Below are 15000 nucleotides of genomic sequence, written 5' to 3'. Positions count from 1 at the left end.
ATGTTGAGAGTATTTACTGAATACAGTGAATCTGTCAAATATGCTTAAATGCTTAAAGGAGTACAGATACTTATTTTTTGCCATTTTTATTTTACACTTTAGCCTTGAGATGCTGCTTAATACCAGAGCTGTCAAATTGTTGATTCTGATGTATTGATTAATTTTCTGTAACAGCTGGTCTAACAATAGTGCCAGCTATAATTCAAATCAGTTTCATATTAATGTTTTATTGTTATTTTTGTTATTAACATCTTACACCTGTATTACACCAATATGATCAATAAAAAATGTGGATCTGTTAAAGAATTTCTTTTCTTTAAACTAATATGTAAGTGTTTTTATGGCCACAAAAGACACACATGTTTATGAATAGGAATGGGTAACATTGTAACCCCAAAGCTCTAGGCTCTCTGTTACTATTCTGATATATTCTTACAGGCTGTGTGTCATTTTACATGTTCTCCCCTGGAAAAATCTCCCTAATGCACCTCCAAAAATATGCCAGTAGTTCAACTGTATGCACTAAATTACCCCTAGGTGATAATATGTGGTTAAGGTGTTGGAATTATCTGAAATATCTGAGATCATCACCCTGGCACTACCAAACACTGACACAACTTCAGCCGAGAGTTTGTGTGTGTGAACTTCACATGTGAGTTTGCATGTTCTTCATTTCCCCCAAAAACTCCAGTTTCCTCCTCTTAGCAAAGATATGCATGTAAGTCTAAACAATGGGTGTGTAAATGTTTGTGATGTGTGTGTGTGTGTGTGTGTGTGTGTATGTGTGTGTGTGTGTGTGTGTTTGATTGTGCAATGCGATAGGTTGGAGCTCTGTCCAGTGTCCCTCTACCTTGTGCACTTGAGTCCACTGGGTTAGACTCCAGGTTTTAGTCTATTAGGAAATAGAATTAATGTTATAATTCCAGCAAATTCTGTTGTGTTAATGCTAACTTTCCTCTAACATTCCCCATGTTGTTTAAGTCCTTATCAAAGCAGCCTTCATTCCAGACCCAGATTCTTACCCTGGCACTACCACACACTGACACAACTTCAGCCTATATTGTGTGTGTGTGTGCGTGCAATCCCAAGTGTGTAAATTTTCTATTGTTGTCTTTTATTTTTTAGATGCACTCTAAAAGTTAGCCTAATTCATAGAAAATATATCCAAATATTAACCAAAAAATGTGGCTTAAGAATATTTTGTTATATTTATTTTAAATTATTGTTGAAATAAAGAAACTAATTATTAATTAGATTAATCAATTCATTTTAATGGATAACCTTAATTAATTAGTTAGTTGCAATATTTATAAACATGTAAATTTAGATTTATATTCAAATTAAGAATTCCTTCCTCCAAAACTACAGAGGACGACTAAGTCACCATGAACAGCCTATGCAGGTTAAGATCTGGTTGCTTACTGAATTATCTTGTTTAAAAGTATTTGGTAATAGAAGCAAGTGTTGTGGAATGTTTGCCCTTCAAAGAAAGTCTTTTATAAATCACTTTTTAAAATCACAAACCTAACAACTACATCCAACATTTTATATGTACAGGCATAAGACTTTTACATTATTTAAGATTTTCTTTGACGTATTCATTTACAATTCATTTGACTTTTATTTGTCTTAACAATTTATAATACTAACAGTTCCGAACAGGAAAAAACAGCCATTGGCTGAAGCAGGAGGTTTGGGTGGGGCAAAACAGTCATTGGCAGACATTGTATGTTTGTGAAAAAAATTAAAATGGTACTATGTTATTGTCATTTTCTGAATAAAAATTCAGAATATTTTTGGTGATGCTGTTATTAAAATGAGTATAGAAACTACTGATCATTCATTAGACAAACAATGCATCTGTTTTAGCCACAGACAACACTACAGTTTCTGCTTGGTGATTTGTGCTTCTGTTTCCTACATCCACTCCAATAATTAATTAATAAATAAATAAATAAATAAATAAATAAATAAATAAAATTAGCAGAACACGGTGGTTTAGTGGTTAGCACGTTTGCCTCACACCTCCGGGGTTGGGGGTTCGATTCCCGCCTCCGCCTTGTGTGTGTGCATGTTCTCCCTGTGCCTTTGGGGGTTTCCTCAGGGTACTCCGGTTTTCTCCCCCGGTCCAAAGACATGCATGGTAGGTTGATTGGCATCTCTGGAAAATTGTCCGCTGTGTGTGATTGCATGAGAGTGTGTGTGTGTGCCCTGCGATGGGTTGGCACTCCGTCCAGGGTGTATCCTGCCTTGATGCCCGATGACGCCTGGGATAGGCTCAGGCTCCCCGTGACCCGAGAAGTTCGGATAAGCACGGAGTTTTTAAGTTTCGGTTCCAAACGTGGTTCCGATGCGATGACGGGCAAAGCGCTGGGAGCGGTCACTTTAAATAGCCATGTCTTGCCTCATGAATATTAATTGTTTTACAGTCACGCAACCAAATGAATGCAGCTTACCACAGAAATCAGTCACTCGCGCTGCTGTGCTGAGGTACGCTATGTCTAAAAAAAGTCTAAAGTTTGGATTCATTTCCAAAGCTACAACAATGAAGCAAATCTACCTCCTCTGAGAGGGTTTTCTCCACAGCTGGAGATACAATAAGCCAGGAAAGGTCTCGTCTTCTCCCAGAGAAAGCAGACATGTTCATTTTTCTTCAGAAAAATTGCTAACTGTTTTGCTAAGTTGTAATTCTGAATGTTAAATTTGATGTTGGATTTATTTAAATTTAAATTGATATGAATTGAAAGGCTCTGTTTAAAATATCAAGAGTGATTAATAAACACAAATGGAATTGTTTAAGTATTGTGCATTATTGTGCATTATGGAATCGGAATCAGAACCGGGAATCGTAAGGCAGAACTGTAACCGGAATCGGAACCGGAAAATTTCTTTTGATACCCAACCCTACTTACTATGCACTATAATGTAAACATAAATGTACTGAGCTACAAGTTTATTGTACTGAGGAAATCATATACATTTCAATTAAAAAAGCAATTTAAAAACGTTGCAATTATTTTATTCTAAAATTAATTTGTTGTTAGGACCGCTCGACCGACAGACGAGAACTGAATGGGACACATTTTTAATTATTCACTGCCAAAATTAGAGGGCTCCTTTCAGCACCAGTGGAACATGGACATGCTGTCATTTTCGCCAACGTTAACGTGCATGTCCTGGCATTACCAGGTGTAACATAATGTAGCCAAGTGACCTCTTGTGGTCACATGAGGTATCTCAAGAAAGTAGAACATGACCTCATCAGTAAAAGACTATATTCTTAGTGATGTCATCACAAAGAGATTCAAAGACAATATTTGTATTTTCAGTTTCACACCATTCATGTGATAAAATTACACAACTCAACACAACTCAACATTCTCAACATCACCTCGTGATTCTGGGAGTTATTGCGTGAAGGTCTTTAACTTGCTGGATAATTGAATGTGGGTTCAACGAGGCCAGTATAGTGCAAGAACGGAGACTGCAGTGTCTTCCATTGCACACATAGGTATAGCTGTAGCTAGCACCAACTTGACTCCTGCGGCATATGAACCTTCTTTCTGGCCTGGGGTCCAGGCAAACCCCCGGCCTGGTTTTTCAAATCAGCAGGATCATGAACAATCAGCTCCAGTACAACAATCTCAGGAATCTTTTTCTGTAAAACTGCTTTGAGACAATGTGAATTGTTAAGTGTTATACAAAAAAAAAAAATAATTGAATTGAATTGAACAGTGGAAAGGCTCTCTGTAATTAAAGCAAAGCAAATAATTTTTTTTGTATTGTAATTCTTGTAACCTTTATGAAGGTGAATGTTTAGAGAAAAGTACTAAGTGACAGTAATTATAATACAATTATCATAATTTAATTAAATAGTATTGGTTATTTTTTTGTTGTTATTAATACTTGTAAAAAAATATTTGTGAATAAAGTGTGTCACGTGTGTTAAACTTTCCGTTTTATCACAGCATAAAAAAAATTTAATAATAAGTGAAATGATATTCTCATTGAAAGAACAGAATATTATTGATATGGTATTATTGAGAAAATAGTGGGAAATAGATCTGAAGTTTGACCTTTCAGTAATTTGTTTTAGTAATAACAATTAGAAAAGTGAACAAAACATTCCCTTCCTCTTTCCCCACTTTTTCCTTCTGCTTCCACCCCAACCAGGGATTCCCTTTTGCCCCGGCTTCTTAAGATTCTAGATCTCGATAGATCTAGAGATTGAGTCAATGCATTTGAGGGGTTGCTTTTTAAAAACTGCATGAACACAGTGGTTGTATTTCAACAGTGACCCAAGCGCAATTTCAACTTTGTTGTGGGCATCCACAATGCAACTGGGCAGCAGAATAGTGTGTCTACCTGGTCTAAAGTCTTCTTTGGAGGGGTCAGTTCAAATCCCACTTCTGAATTTGGATCCTTCCCTGGAAGGAATTTGGATCCTGTACATGAAAGGGAAAAGTTGAAAGCAAATCTTTCAACTAAGAATGCTGTCTTTATTTCTTTGAGCTTCAAGGTGCAAGAAAATGTGAGAAATCTTTTTATTGCTTTGGATTCTAAGCTACATTGTACTGCCCTGGCTTGATTTTACAGTCTTCTCCATAGATGACTGCACAGTGAACCAACTAGACTGCCTTGCTGAGATGTTGATGGCGACCCTGTGCATAATCCCCACCTGAAGTTTAAAACTTTTAGACTGAGGCCCACTGTAGCAATTGAAACAAAACCATTCACAGCAGTGGTTCGAAACTCTGAGAAGTAGGTCAGATCTTATGTTTACCATAAGTTGGGTTAAAATTGGTCATTGTGTTTGATGATAAGCTTTATCTTTGGCCACTGGCATGATTCTAGAGTGTTGTCCATAGAATTTTGGGTTGTGAACAAACTACAATGCATTTTTGCCCCCTGTAGCATGTTCATTAATTAAAACAAATCCAATCCCAGCAGAGGGTCAAATATCAAAGAGTAGGTCTGAGCTTCTGCTTACCAGAAGATGGGTGAAAAGTGGTCATTGTGTTCAAGAATAAGCTTACTAGTCTGCCATTGGGCTAGAATGTTTGCTAGTGAACCAACTACACCCTGTAGTTCGGGTCCCACGTCTGCCGAGACGGCATGGCGGCTTTGATCGTGGGGTTCGCAGGTTGAGTTAGCGGAAGCGGAGAAAAATACGGGTATTTCCCTTTCTCTTTCCCTTTCCCCTGACTCCATTTGTTCCGTTTCGGTTTCGGGAGCTCGCACTGCGATTTCTCCCGACCCGGAAGTGAGCATGCCGCTTTTCCACGTCGGGCTCTGAGGAGCTTGACGCTGGTGGGGAGGGGCTTCCCCCCTCTGAACAGCTGACATATATATATATATATATATATATATATATATATATATATATATATATATATATACGTATATATATATATATATATATATATATATATATATATATACGTATATATATATATACGTATATATATATATATACGTATATATATATATATATATGTCAGCTGTTCAGAGGGGGGAAGCCCCTCCCCACCAGCGTCAAGCTCCTCAGAGCCCGACGTGGAAAAGCGGCATGCTCACTTCCGGGTCGGGAGAAATCGCAGTGCGAGCTCCCGAAACCGAAACGGAACATATATATATATATATGTGTGTGTGTGTGTGTGTGTGTGTGTATGTATGTATATATATATACGTATATATACATTATATTATTATTATATAGATATAGATATAGATATATATATATATTCAGGGCTTGAATGGTATGGGGCGATGCCTGGGATTGCAGAGACGCTTACAGGCTATCTCTCACCTACATTGCCCGCATGGAGGAAACCTGCATTCCATCCAAGCCATGTAGGACTACTTCAGCCCTTGTGGGTAAGGCCTACATGGCAGCAGGCCAAGCAGGTGTGGCCCTGCACACCATGGCAGTTTTGCAGGCCTGCCAGGCTGACCTGCTGACAGAGATCGATGGTGGCCAGGGGTTGGGACCTCAGGTGGTATCTGAGCTCCACCGAGCCACTGACTTTGCGCTCCATGCCACAAAGCAGACGGCCCACTCCATAGGCTGTGCAATGGCTGCGCTGGTTGCCACGGAGAGGCACATGTGGCTCAATTTAACTGATATTAAATATAAGGATAGGTCCTCTCTCCTGGATGCCCCGGTGTCACCTCAGGGCTTATTCAGCGACGCAGTGTGTACTGTCGTCGACAGGCACCAGGAGGTAAAATGCCAGTTGGTGGCATTCAGGGAGTTTCTTGCGCGTCGTGGCGAGCAGCCTGGGTCATCTTCCAGCCGCACCCAACCCCCTCCAAGCTCACTGCAGGGCAGTAAGGAGGGTTATTGTGGCTGCCCATGCCCCCCTCTAAGACTAGGGAGGCCGGTCGGCATACCCGGGCCCAGACCCAATGCCTGAGGGCTGGGGTTCCTAGAAGCATCCTATTCAGGAAGGTTCCCCCTACTGCCTGCCCCGCCACCGCCAGCGTTTTGGGGAGCAGTAGGGTCTGTGCTTGCTCCTTTTCCTTGCACGAATCTCCCTGGGTTAGCACCTGCCAGTGCGCTGTTTCAGGGCACCCGGGAGGTCTGCGTGAGGTTGACACTACTATCAGACAACCGGGCAGCATGGAAACTTCTGCCAGGTGTGTCTCAGTGGGTCCTGGGTACTGTAGAAAAGGCTACAGGTTCCAGTTCTCCTCCCGTCCTCTGTGTTTTCAGGATGTCTTGCCCACAATCGTTGACAGGCACCAGGCGGTGATCCTCCAAGAGGAACTTCTCTTGCTCCTGAGGAAATGGGCCATAGAGCATGTTCCCCTCCCTGAGTGGGACTCCGGCTTTACAGCCGATATTTCATTGTTCCCAAGAAGGACGGGGGGCTGCGTCCGATTTTGGACCTGCGGGCTCTGAACTGTACTCTGAAGACTTACAGGTTCAAGATGCTCACGCTCAAGGTTATCGTGTCCCAGATCAGGTCCAAAGACTGATTTGTGACTATCGACCTTGAGGACGCTTATTTTCACATAGGCATTCTGCCAGAGCACAGGAAGTTCCTCAGGTTCACTTTTCACCCGAACACTATCAGGAAGACTATTCCAAAGCTTGGGAGCTAAATAAAAAAATGCTTTACCACCTTTAGTAGACTTAGATATTCTGGAAACTACCAGGAGTCCTGAGTTCTTTGATCTCAGGGAGCGTGAAGGATTGTAATGTTTTAGAAGACTAGTTAGATACATGGGAGCTAAACCATTAAGAGCCTTGTACATAAGTAGCAGCAGTTTGTAATCAATTCTAAACTTAACAGGTAGCCAGTGTAGAGATGATAAATTGGGGTTATATGATCATACTTTCTTGTCCTAGTGAGAACTCTGGCAGCTGCATTCTGTTTATTAAAGATGCAGGAGAACCACCTAGTAATGCATTACAATAGTCCAGTCTAGAGGTAATGAATGCATGAACTAGCTTCTCAGCATCAGATACAGATAGGATGTTTGTCAGATTGGCAATATTTCTAAGGTGAAAGTAGGCTGTTTTTGTAGTATGGGCGATATGATTTTCAAAAGACAAGTTGCTGTCTAATATAACACCCAGGTCTTTCACTGTCATGCTACTAGTAACAGAACATCCCTCTAAATGGAAGTTGAATTGTGAGAGTTTCTGTGTACTAGTCTTTGGACCGATAAGTAGTATTTCTGTCTTATCAGAGTTTAACAACAGAAAATTACAGCTCATCCAATCTTTTATCTCTCTAACGCACTGAGTTAATTCTGATAAATTAGCTATGTTGTCTGGTTTTGATAAGGTATATAACTGTGTATTGTCAGCATAACAGTGGAAACTAATCCCATGTCTCCTAATGATGGTCCCTAATGGAAGCATGTATATCGAGAAAAGCAGAGGTCCTAGGATTGATCCTTGAGGGACCACATAGTTGATAAAGTCGAGTCGATAAAGTGGTGAGACACAGTTAGTCTGTTTTACAAGTAGTGTTTACATTACAAGGTAATGGTCTATGATGTCATCACTTTGAGGTATGTTATCTATATCAGTGACATCTATTCCGACAGCTCTAGTGATGTTTAGTTTAAACCCAAATGAGTTTAGTAAGTCCATAAATGTTAGTCCTAAAGCATCGTTTGTATAGTCAACGTGAATGTTAAAGTCTCCTACAATTAATGCTTTATCAAAATTAACCAATAGGTCTGAAAGTAAATCTGCAAATTCTCTAAGAAAATCAGTGTAGGGCCCTGGGGGTCTATACACAGTTGCTAGAGCAAGAGACATCAGGGATTTTTTAGTGTGCATGTGCCAGAGTGCAACATTAAGAACAAGCACTTCAAAGGAATTAAATCTACATTTACATTTACATTTACATTTACAGCATTTGGCAGACGCCCTTATCCAGAGCGACGTACATAAGTGCTTAAATCTCTAACATTGAATACATTAATGCTGGATCACTAAGTTACATACTTAAGATACCATGAGTTTAAAACATTTGTTCAAAGTTACAATGAAAGTGTCAAAGGTGTGGTTTTTTTTTTTTTTTTTTTTTTTTAAAAATGCAAAAGATAATGAAAGAAGTGCTAGTTGAAGTGTTTCCTGAATAAGTAGGTCTTCAACCGCCGCTTGAAAATAGCCAGTGACTCAGCTGTCCGGACCTCTAGGGGAAGTTCGTTCCACCACCTTGGTGCCAGTACAGAGAAGAGTCTTGTAGTATACTTGCCTCTTACCCTGAGAGATGGTGGAACCAGTCGAGCAGTGCTGGTAGATCGGAGGGTGCGGGGTGCAGTGCGAGGAGTGATGAGGGCTTTGAGGTAAGAGGGAGCTGGTCCATTTTTGGCTTTGTAGGCCAGCATCAGTGTTTTGAATCTGATGCGTGCAGCTACCGGAAGCCAGTGGAGGGATCGCAGCAGCGGGGTGGTATGAGAGAACTTTGGCAGGTTGAAAACAAGCCGGGCAGCTGCATTTTGGATCATTTGCAGAGGACGGATTGCGTTCATAGGTAGACCTGCCAGCAGTGCATTGCAGTAATCCAGTCTAGAAATGACAAGAGACTGAACAAGTACCTGAGCAGCCTGTGTGGACAGAAATGGTCGAATCCTTCTAATGTTGTAGAGAAGAAACCGACATGAGCGAGTCACATTAGCAACATGAGAGGAAAAGGACAGTTGATTGTCCATGGTTACCCCAAGGTTGCGAGCTGTGGCTGAAGGGGAGATCAGATCGTTGTGTAAGGATATAGCAAGATCATGACCTGGGGATGAATCACCTGGGATGAAGAGCAGCTCAGTTTTGCTAGGATTAAGCTTTAACTGATGAGCAGTCATCCATGATGAAATTTCTGCCAGACATGCAGAGATCCGGTCAGAAGCTGTGGCATCTGCGGGTGGGAAAGAGAAGATAAGTTGTGTATCATCAGCATAGCAGTGGTAAGAGAACCCATGTGAGGAAATAACTTCACCAAGAGAGTGAGTATACAGGGAGAAAAGAAGAGGACCAAGTACTGAGCCTTGTGGGACGCCAGTGGAGAGTCTGCGTGGAGCAGATGTCACTCCCCTCCATGTTACCTGATATGAGCGTCCTTCCAGGTAGGAAGCGAACCATTCCCAAGCTGATCCGCATATCCCAAGACTCCTGAGGGTGGCTAAGAGAGTCTTATGGTTGACCGTATCAAACGCTGCTGAAAGGTCAAGGAGGATAAGGACGGATGAGAGATTGGCTGATCTAGCAGCATGTAGTTTCTCAGAGACATCTAAAAGGGCTGTCTCTGTGGAATGAGCTGCTTTAAAGCCAGACTGGTTGGGGTCTTGGAGGTTGTTCTGTGAGAATCTATACCATGTTCTCTGAGTAACAGTAAGGAAATCACTAAAGATAGTGGCAACACCACCTCCACGACCAGTTTGACAAGGCTCATGCCTATAGATATATCCTGACAGGGTAGACTCATTTAGACTAATGTAATCATTTGGTTTAATCCAAATTTCAGTAAGGCATAGTGCAGTAAGGCTATTTTCTGAGATGATTTCATTTTCTATAAGTGCTTTTGGTGCAAGTGATCTAATGTTCAGAAGCCCAAACTTTAGGAACTGTTTTTGTTTGTTTCTTTGGCATTGTTCTGGTCTAATTACAGTAAGATTATGTAGAGAACTTCTTATGCATTTACTTTTTGATCTCACTACTCAGGGAACAGACACAATTTCGATAGGATCAGCTATGTGGGTATTTGTATCAATGTAATGATGAGGTGAAGGATGTCTAATTTAGATTGAAATTTAGATTTAAATCGTAGTTTACCAGTCAGAAGGTGTGCAGCACCCTGGAGATGTGGTCCGAGAGGATTTCCACTCCAACTCTGTTGGGGTGCAGTCCATCAGCATGAAATAGTCTAGGACACTCCCAGAAAACATTCCAGTTATCAATAGAGAGTAAATTCTGAGTGTGACACCATGACTGTAACCATTCATTTAAAGCAAAAAGTCTACTGAACCTCTCGATTCCTCGCTGGTATGTGGGAAGTGGTCAAGACATGATGATAATTGCCGTGGGTGATGTGCTGTGAACCGTCTCCACCAGGGTGTTGAAATCCCTCTTCAGGATTTCTGACTGCCTCAGGTTGGATTTGTTCATGCCGGAATGAAGAACCACAGCTCCGGTGTGCTTGCTCAGGAGCCCAGGTACTGTACCTGTGCAACGACATCAAGAACACAAGCACCAGGTAAGCAGTGAGTTCGAGCCTTACCTTTAGCCACAGGAGCACGGACGTGGTGGACAATGGAATCTCCGATGATCACAGCATCTCGTTCCGACTCGTGGGGGGGCGCGAAGCGGTTCCGGTTGGGGATCTTGAAGACCGGTGGCAAGAGGTCCTCGACCGGGGCCTGGCTCGCATCTTCCACTGCTGCTGGACTCAGGGTCCGTGGTTCCCTGGCGCCGGAGTAAACAACACCTGGGCCGGCTGCCTCCTGAGTGCGCTGAGCCTGGCCAGAGAAACACATGGAGTAGAGGTGGAGGTAGTATTAATTTCATGCCGGGAATTTACCTGGGACAGGTGAGCGACCTGCTTGGCTTCAAGCATGGCTTTCCGCTCCCGCAGCTGGGCCTGCTTCACCTATAGGTCAAAGATTTGCTTCTTCACGGCCTCCAGCTCCAGGACTACCGAGTGCAGCTCAAACGTGTCCTCACCTGTACTCAAAGGCAGGCACACAAGCGACATGGTGTTATAGGGCAAGTACAACAGAGATAATTGGTGTGAGAAGGTGTAGAGAACTAGCGTTAGCCAGGCTAACATGCTAGTGATGCTAGTAATGCTTACCAGCTAGAAGTGGACGCTCAGGAAAACAAATAAAATGTTAGCAATATCAAAAGGTATTTTGAGCGATTATTTTACTCTTAAGATGCTATGGCTATTGCCGGTGTGTTCAAACTTTGTAAAAAGTAAGGAGTTAAAGTATAAACTCAAAGATAATTCAAAACTGAATTACAATACTCAGCCAAGCAAACACATGCGACCGGCACGAAACTGGCAGCAAACAATTCAAACACAGGAAGTGACGTCAGCAACAATGGTGTATAATCTATTAGATGCGTTATAAAAGATATGTTCATCATATATTTATTTACTTTTTAAAAAAGAATAGAATGGGGTAGGATCTTGCCCTGGCCTGTGTCACAGGTGGCATGAACGAGTGGTCTAAGTGGCTGGATTAAGGTTCCAGTCTCTTCGAGGGTGAGGCCTACTGCTGCTGAATCCTACTGCTGCCAGCAAAACTTTTCACTGATTAAGCTTCCTACCTGTTCTCTTCCTGCTAGAGTGGGGTGTGATAAGCTGCCCTGGGTCTGCCGCTTTGCAATGTTAGGCCGTATTTCCCTGCTTGTTGGACACATATGCTTGTTAGTTCACATGAGCTCTGCCAACAAAAGACTTTGGAGCACCAATGAAAGTTGCAATGCATTGTGGTGTCTTGGCAACACAAAAGCTTTACAATGGTTTTGGCTGCCATGCCTTCGAGATTTGAATCTTATGAAAAAGAGTTACTGGACCCCAAGAAACTCAGATGCATATACTAGCCGGTCTCCCATTGCTGAAATAGCTCAGTTGGGAGAGCGTTAGGCTGAAGATCTAAAAGTCCTTGGTTTGCTCCTGGGTTTTGGCATTTGGTTTGTTTGTACACGGCTGCATAATTTCATGTCCTGCCATGCCTTTGAAATTTTAATCTTAGAAAAACTTAGAAACTCACACGCGTAGAGTAGCATGTGTCCCATTGAAGAAATTGCTCAGCTGGGATGGCATTAGACTGAAGGTCTAAATGTCCCTGCTATAATCCCAGGTTTCGGCAATTGGTCTGTTTGGACACGGGCTGCGTAAGATCAAATCAAATTTTATTTGTCACATACATGTACATACAGAGAAAGACATGCAGTGAAATGCTATTTATGTCTGTCCGGTGTTCAAGCTTAATGGAATTAAGGATAAAAATAAACTATAAAGTATAATCTTTATAAAATATATGAAAATATATGTGAAAATATGTGTATATACATAAATGCGTATGGTGGTATAAACTATATAAAATATATGAAAACAAATGTGAAAAAATATGTATATGCATAAATGTGTATGGTGGATATTGGCAGTACAAATTAAAAATGATTTTTTGATTGTCCTTAAAGTGTCCATGTGCAAAACAATTAATTGGCCAAAACATAGTCTTAGTCACTTCTCCCGAACAATCAGTTGTAAATGAAAAAGAAAAAAAAAAATATTTCAGTACTGAGTAAGATTGTTTGTGACAAAGTTTTGTCCTTGTACAAAAATGCTAATGCAGAGGGATTTCTGATTTCATTTTGGGAGGCTCCATAGGAGACGGTGTATAAGTGTAAGTATATCAATATGACAGGTTTTAATATGACACTTTCTCTCTGGCTCTCAACGAAGGCGGTACCCCCCACCTCCATCCCACGCCTTCGCCGCTTTGTACCGCCAGTCTGACAAGCGGGTCTGTGACCAGCGCCGAAGATAAAGGCCGCAGGACCTGATGGCTGCTTGCTTGTGCTGGATTCCCCCCCCCCACTCCCCTCCCCTCCCCTCCCCTGTTGCAAGTTCGCATTTTCTCTCCCTCTCCTCCCCTCTACTTTCCCTGCTTTGCTTCTTTAGTCTCGTCTACTGTCTTACTGTTTATGTGCTTATCTTGCTGAGGTGTTTTTTTCCTGTTCTCACACTGTACTCCCCACCGGAGCATAGTCTGGGGGTTGTTTTTTTCTCCTTCCTTCCCTCATGTTATGCTGTATTTCTTTTCAATCCCCTGTCTTCCTGTCCTGTCCCCCCCTTATGGGCAGGTTGATGGCTAATTTCGCTGGTACCTGTGACCAGTGACAATAAAGGCTACTACTACTACTACTACTATATTATTTTAACTGAATTTTTATTTGAGAATTGGCAAACATCGTATGTTTGTGAAAACAAAAATAAAAAAGGTAGTGTGATTGGCATTTTCTGAATTAATGTTTAGAATAATTTTGTTGATTATTATTGAGTATTATTATTATTATTATTATTATTATTATTATTATTATTATTATTATTATTTGGATATTATTGTTGAGTATTATTGAAACTACTGAACTACTGATCATTTATTATACAAACAATGCATCTGTTTATCCACAGACTGTTTGAATCAGCTGCATGAAGACTGCAGAGAACTGCTGGACAGCAACAAGTTGGTATTATTAACAATAAACAACACTAAAGTTTATTCTTGGTGAGTTGGGCTTCTGTTCCCCACATTCATTTTAATAATAATAAATAAATATGTAATATATACTTATTAAGCACTTTATTGTAAATATATGTGTATTATAAAGATACACACACATTACATACATACTTTGCTGCAAGGAGTATAGCTTCCCCAGCAGATCAGTGTGGCAAAGCATTCACTGCCATACCCAAGAGGGCTTCCAACAGCACCCGTGGAACATGGACATGCTGTTATCAAGTTCCAGGAGCCTGAAAATTTTAAGGGTGAGGCAGTAATTCAACACCGCAGGCATGCTAGAACTGAGACTGTGGTATCACATGTAGATGTATCTGCACCTGGCACCAGACTCATGTGACATGTGAATCTTCTTTCTGGCCTAGTGTCATGCATGATCCTGTGTGGTTTAACTGGCCTGAATTTTCAAATCGGCAGGGTCATCACCCATCAGTGCCAGCACCTTTATCTGAGGGATGGTCATCTGCTTCACCTGGTCATCGCTCATCAGCTCCAACATCACAGTCTCTGGTTTATACATCCTTTCTTCCAGGTCATCACCCATCAGTGCCAGCACCTTTGTCTCAAGGTTCTTTATCATTTTGCCAGGTCCTCATCCAACAGCTCCAGTCCCACAGTCTCAGAACCAACAATGCGCATGAAGACTGTAAAATGCAGATCTTGTGGCAAGAGGGGAGGCACCAAAAAAGCATCTGTCAAAAGAAGGCTACCACTACCAGTGTAAATTATATAGTCAATCAAAGAACAAACTTACTGGCCATACTCAAATTAAAGGTAAATGGTACTGTCCAGCATCTGGGAAGGCCATTGAACAGTGGAAAGACTTTTTGTAATTCAATCAAAGAACATTTATTTGACTTCAAACACGTTTTATTTTTTGTAGCAATTTATTCTATAATTTTTTATGTTATAACCTTTGTAATAAGTGAAAAGCTCTGTAGTGATAGTATTTATATAATAATTATTGTAGGTATAATATAATAATTGTGATTAAATTAAATAGTAATAATAGCTGAATTAAAAATATATATATTGTTTTTATTAATACTTGTTTTGTTAAGTTAAAAGATAAATTGTTTTAAAGGTATGCATGTTGAAATAACAATGTATTGTTGTAATTAGATTAGATTAGATTAGATTAGTTTAGATTAGATTAGATTCACCTTTATTGTCATTATACATGTACTGTACAAGTACAAGGCAACGAAATGCAGTTTAGGTCTAACC

At 40.9% G+C, this 15000-nt stretch overlaps 1 protein-coding gene across 5 annotated transcripts in view; it reads left to right on the top strand.

Annotated features, from left to right (window-relative positions):
* The window catches only part of LOC132844237 (CMRF35-like molecule 6), a 5532-nt gene extending 5226 nt beyond the window's left edge, over positions 1 to 306 (top strand). For all 5 annotated transcript variants that reach the window (XM_060867467.1, XM_060867466.1, XM_060867465.1 and 2 more), the window contains one exon: positions 1 to 306. This exon is cut by the window's left edge and continues 562 nt beyond it. The gene's annotated coding sequence lies outside the window, so the exon portion shown is untranslated.
* The last annotated feature ends 14694 nt before the right edge of the window (positions 307 to 15000 follow it).

This window comes from Tachysurus vachellii, chromosome 4, assembly GCF_030014155.1.
Source record: "Tachysurus vachellii isolate PV-2020 chromosome 4, HZAU_Pvac_v1, whole genome shotgun sequence".
Lineage (NCBI taxonomy): Eukaryota > Metazoa > Chordata > Actinopteri > Siluriformes > Bagridae > Tachysurus > Tachysurus vachellii.
Note: the sequence above shows the minus strand (reverse complement) of the source record. Positions and strands in the feature narration are given on the sequence as shown.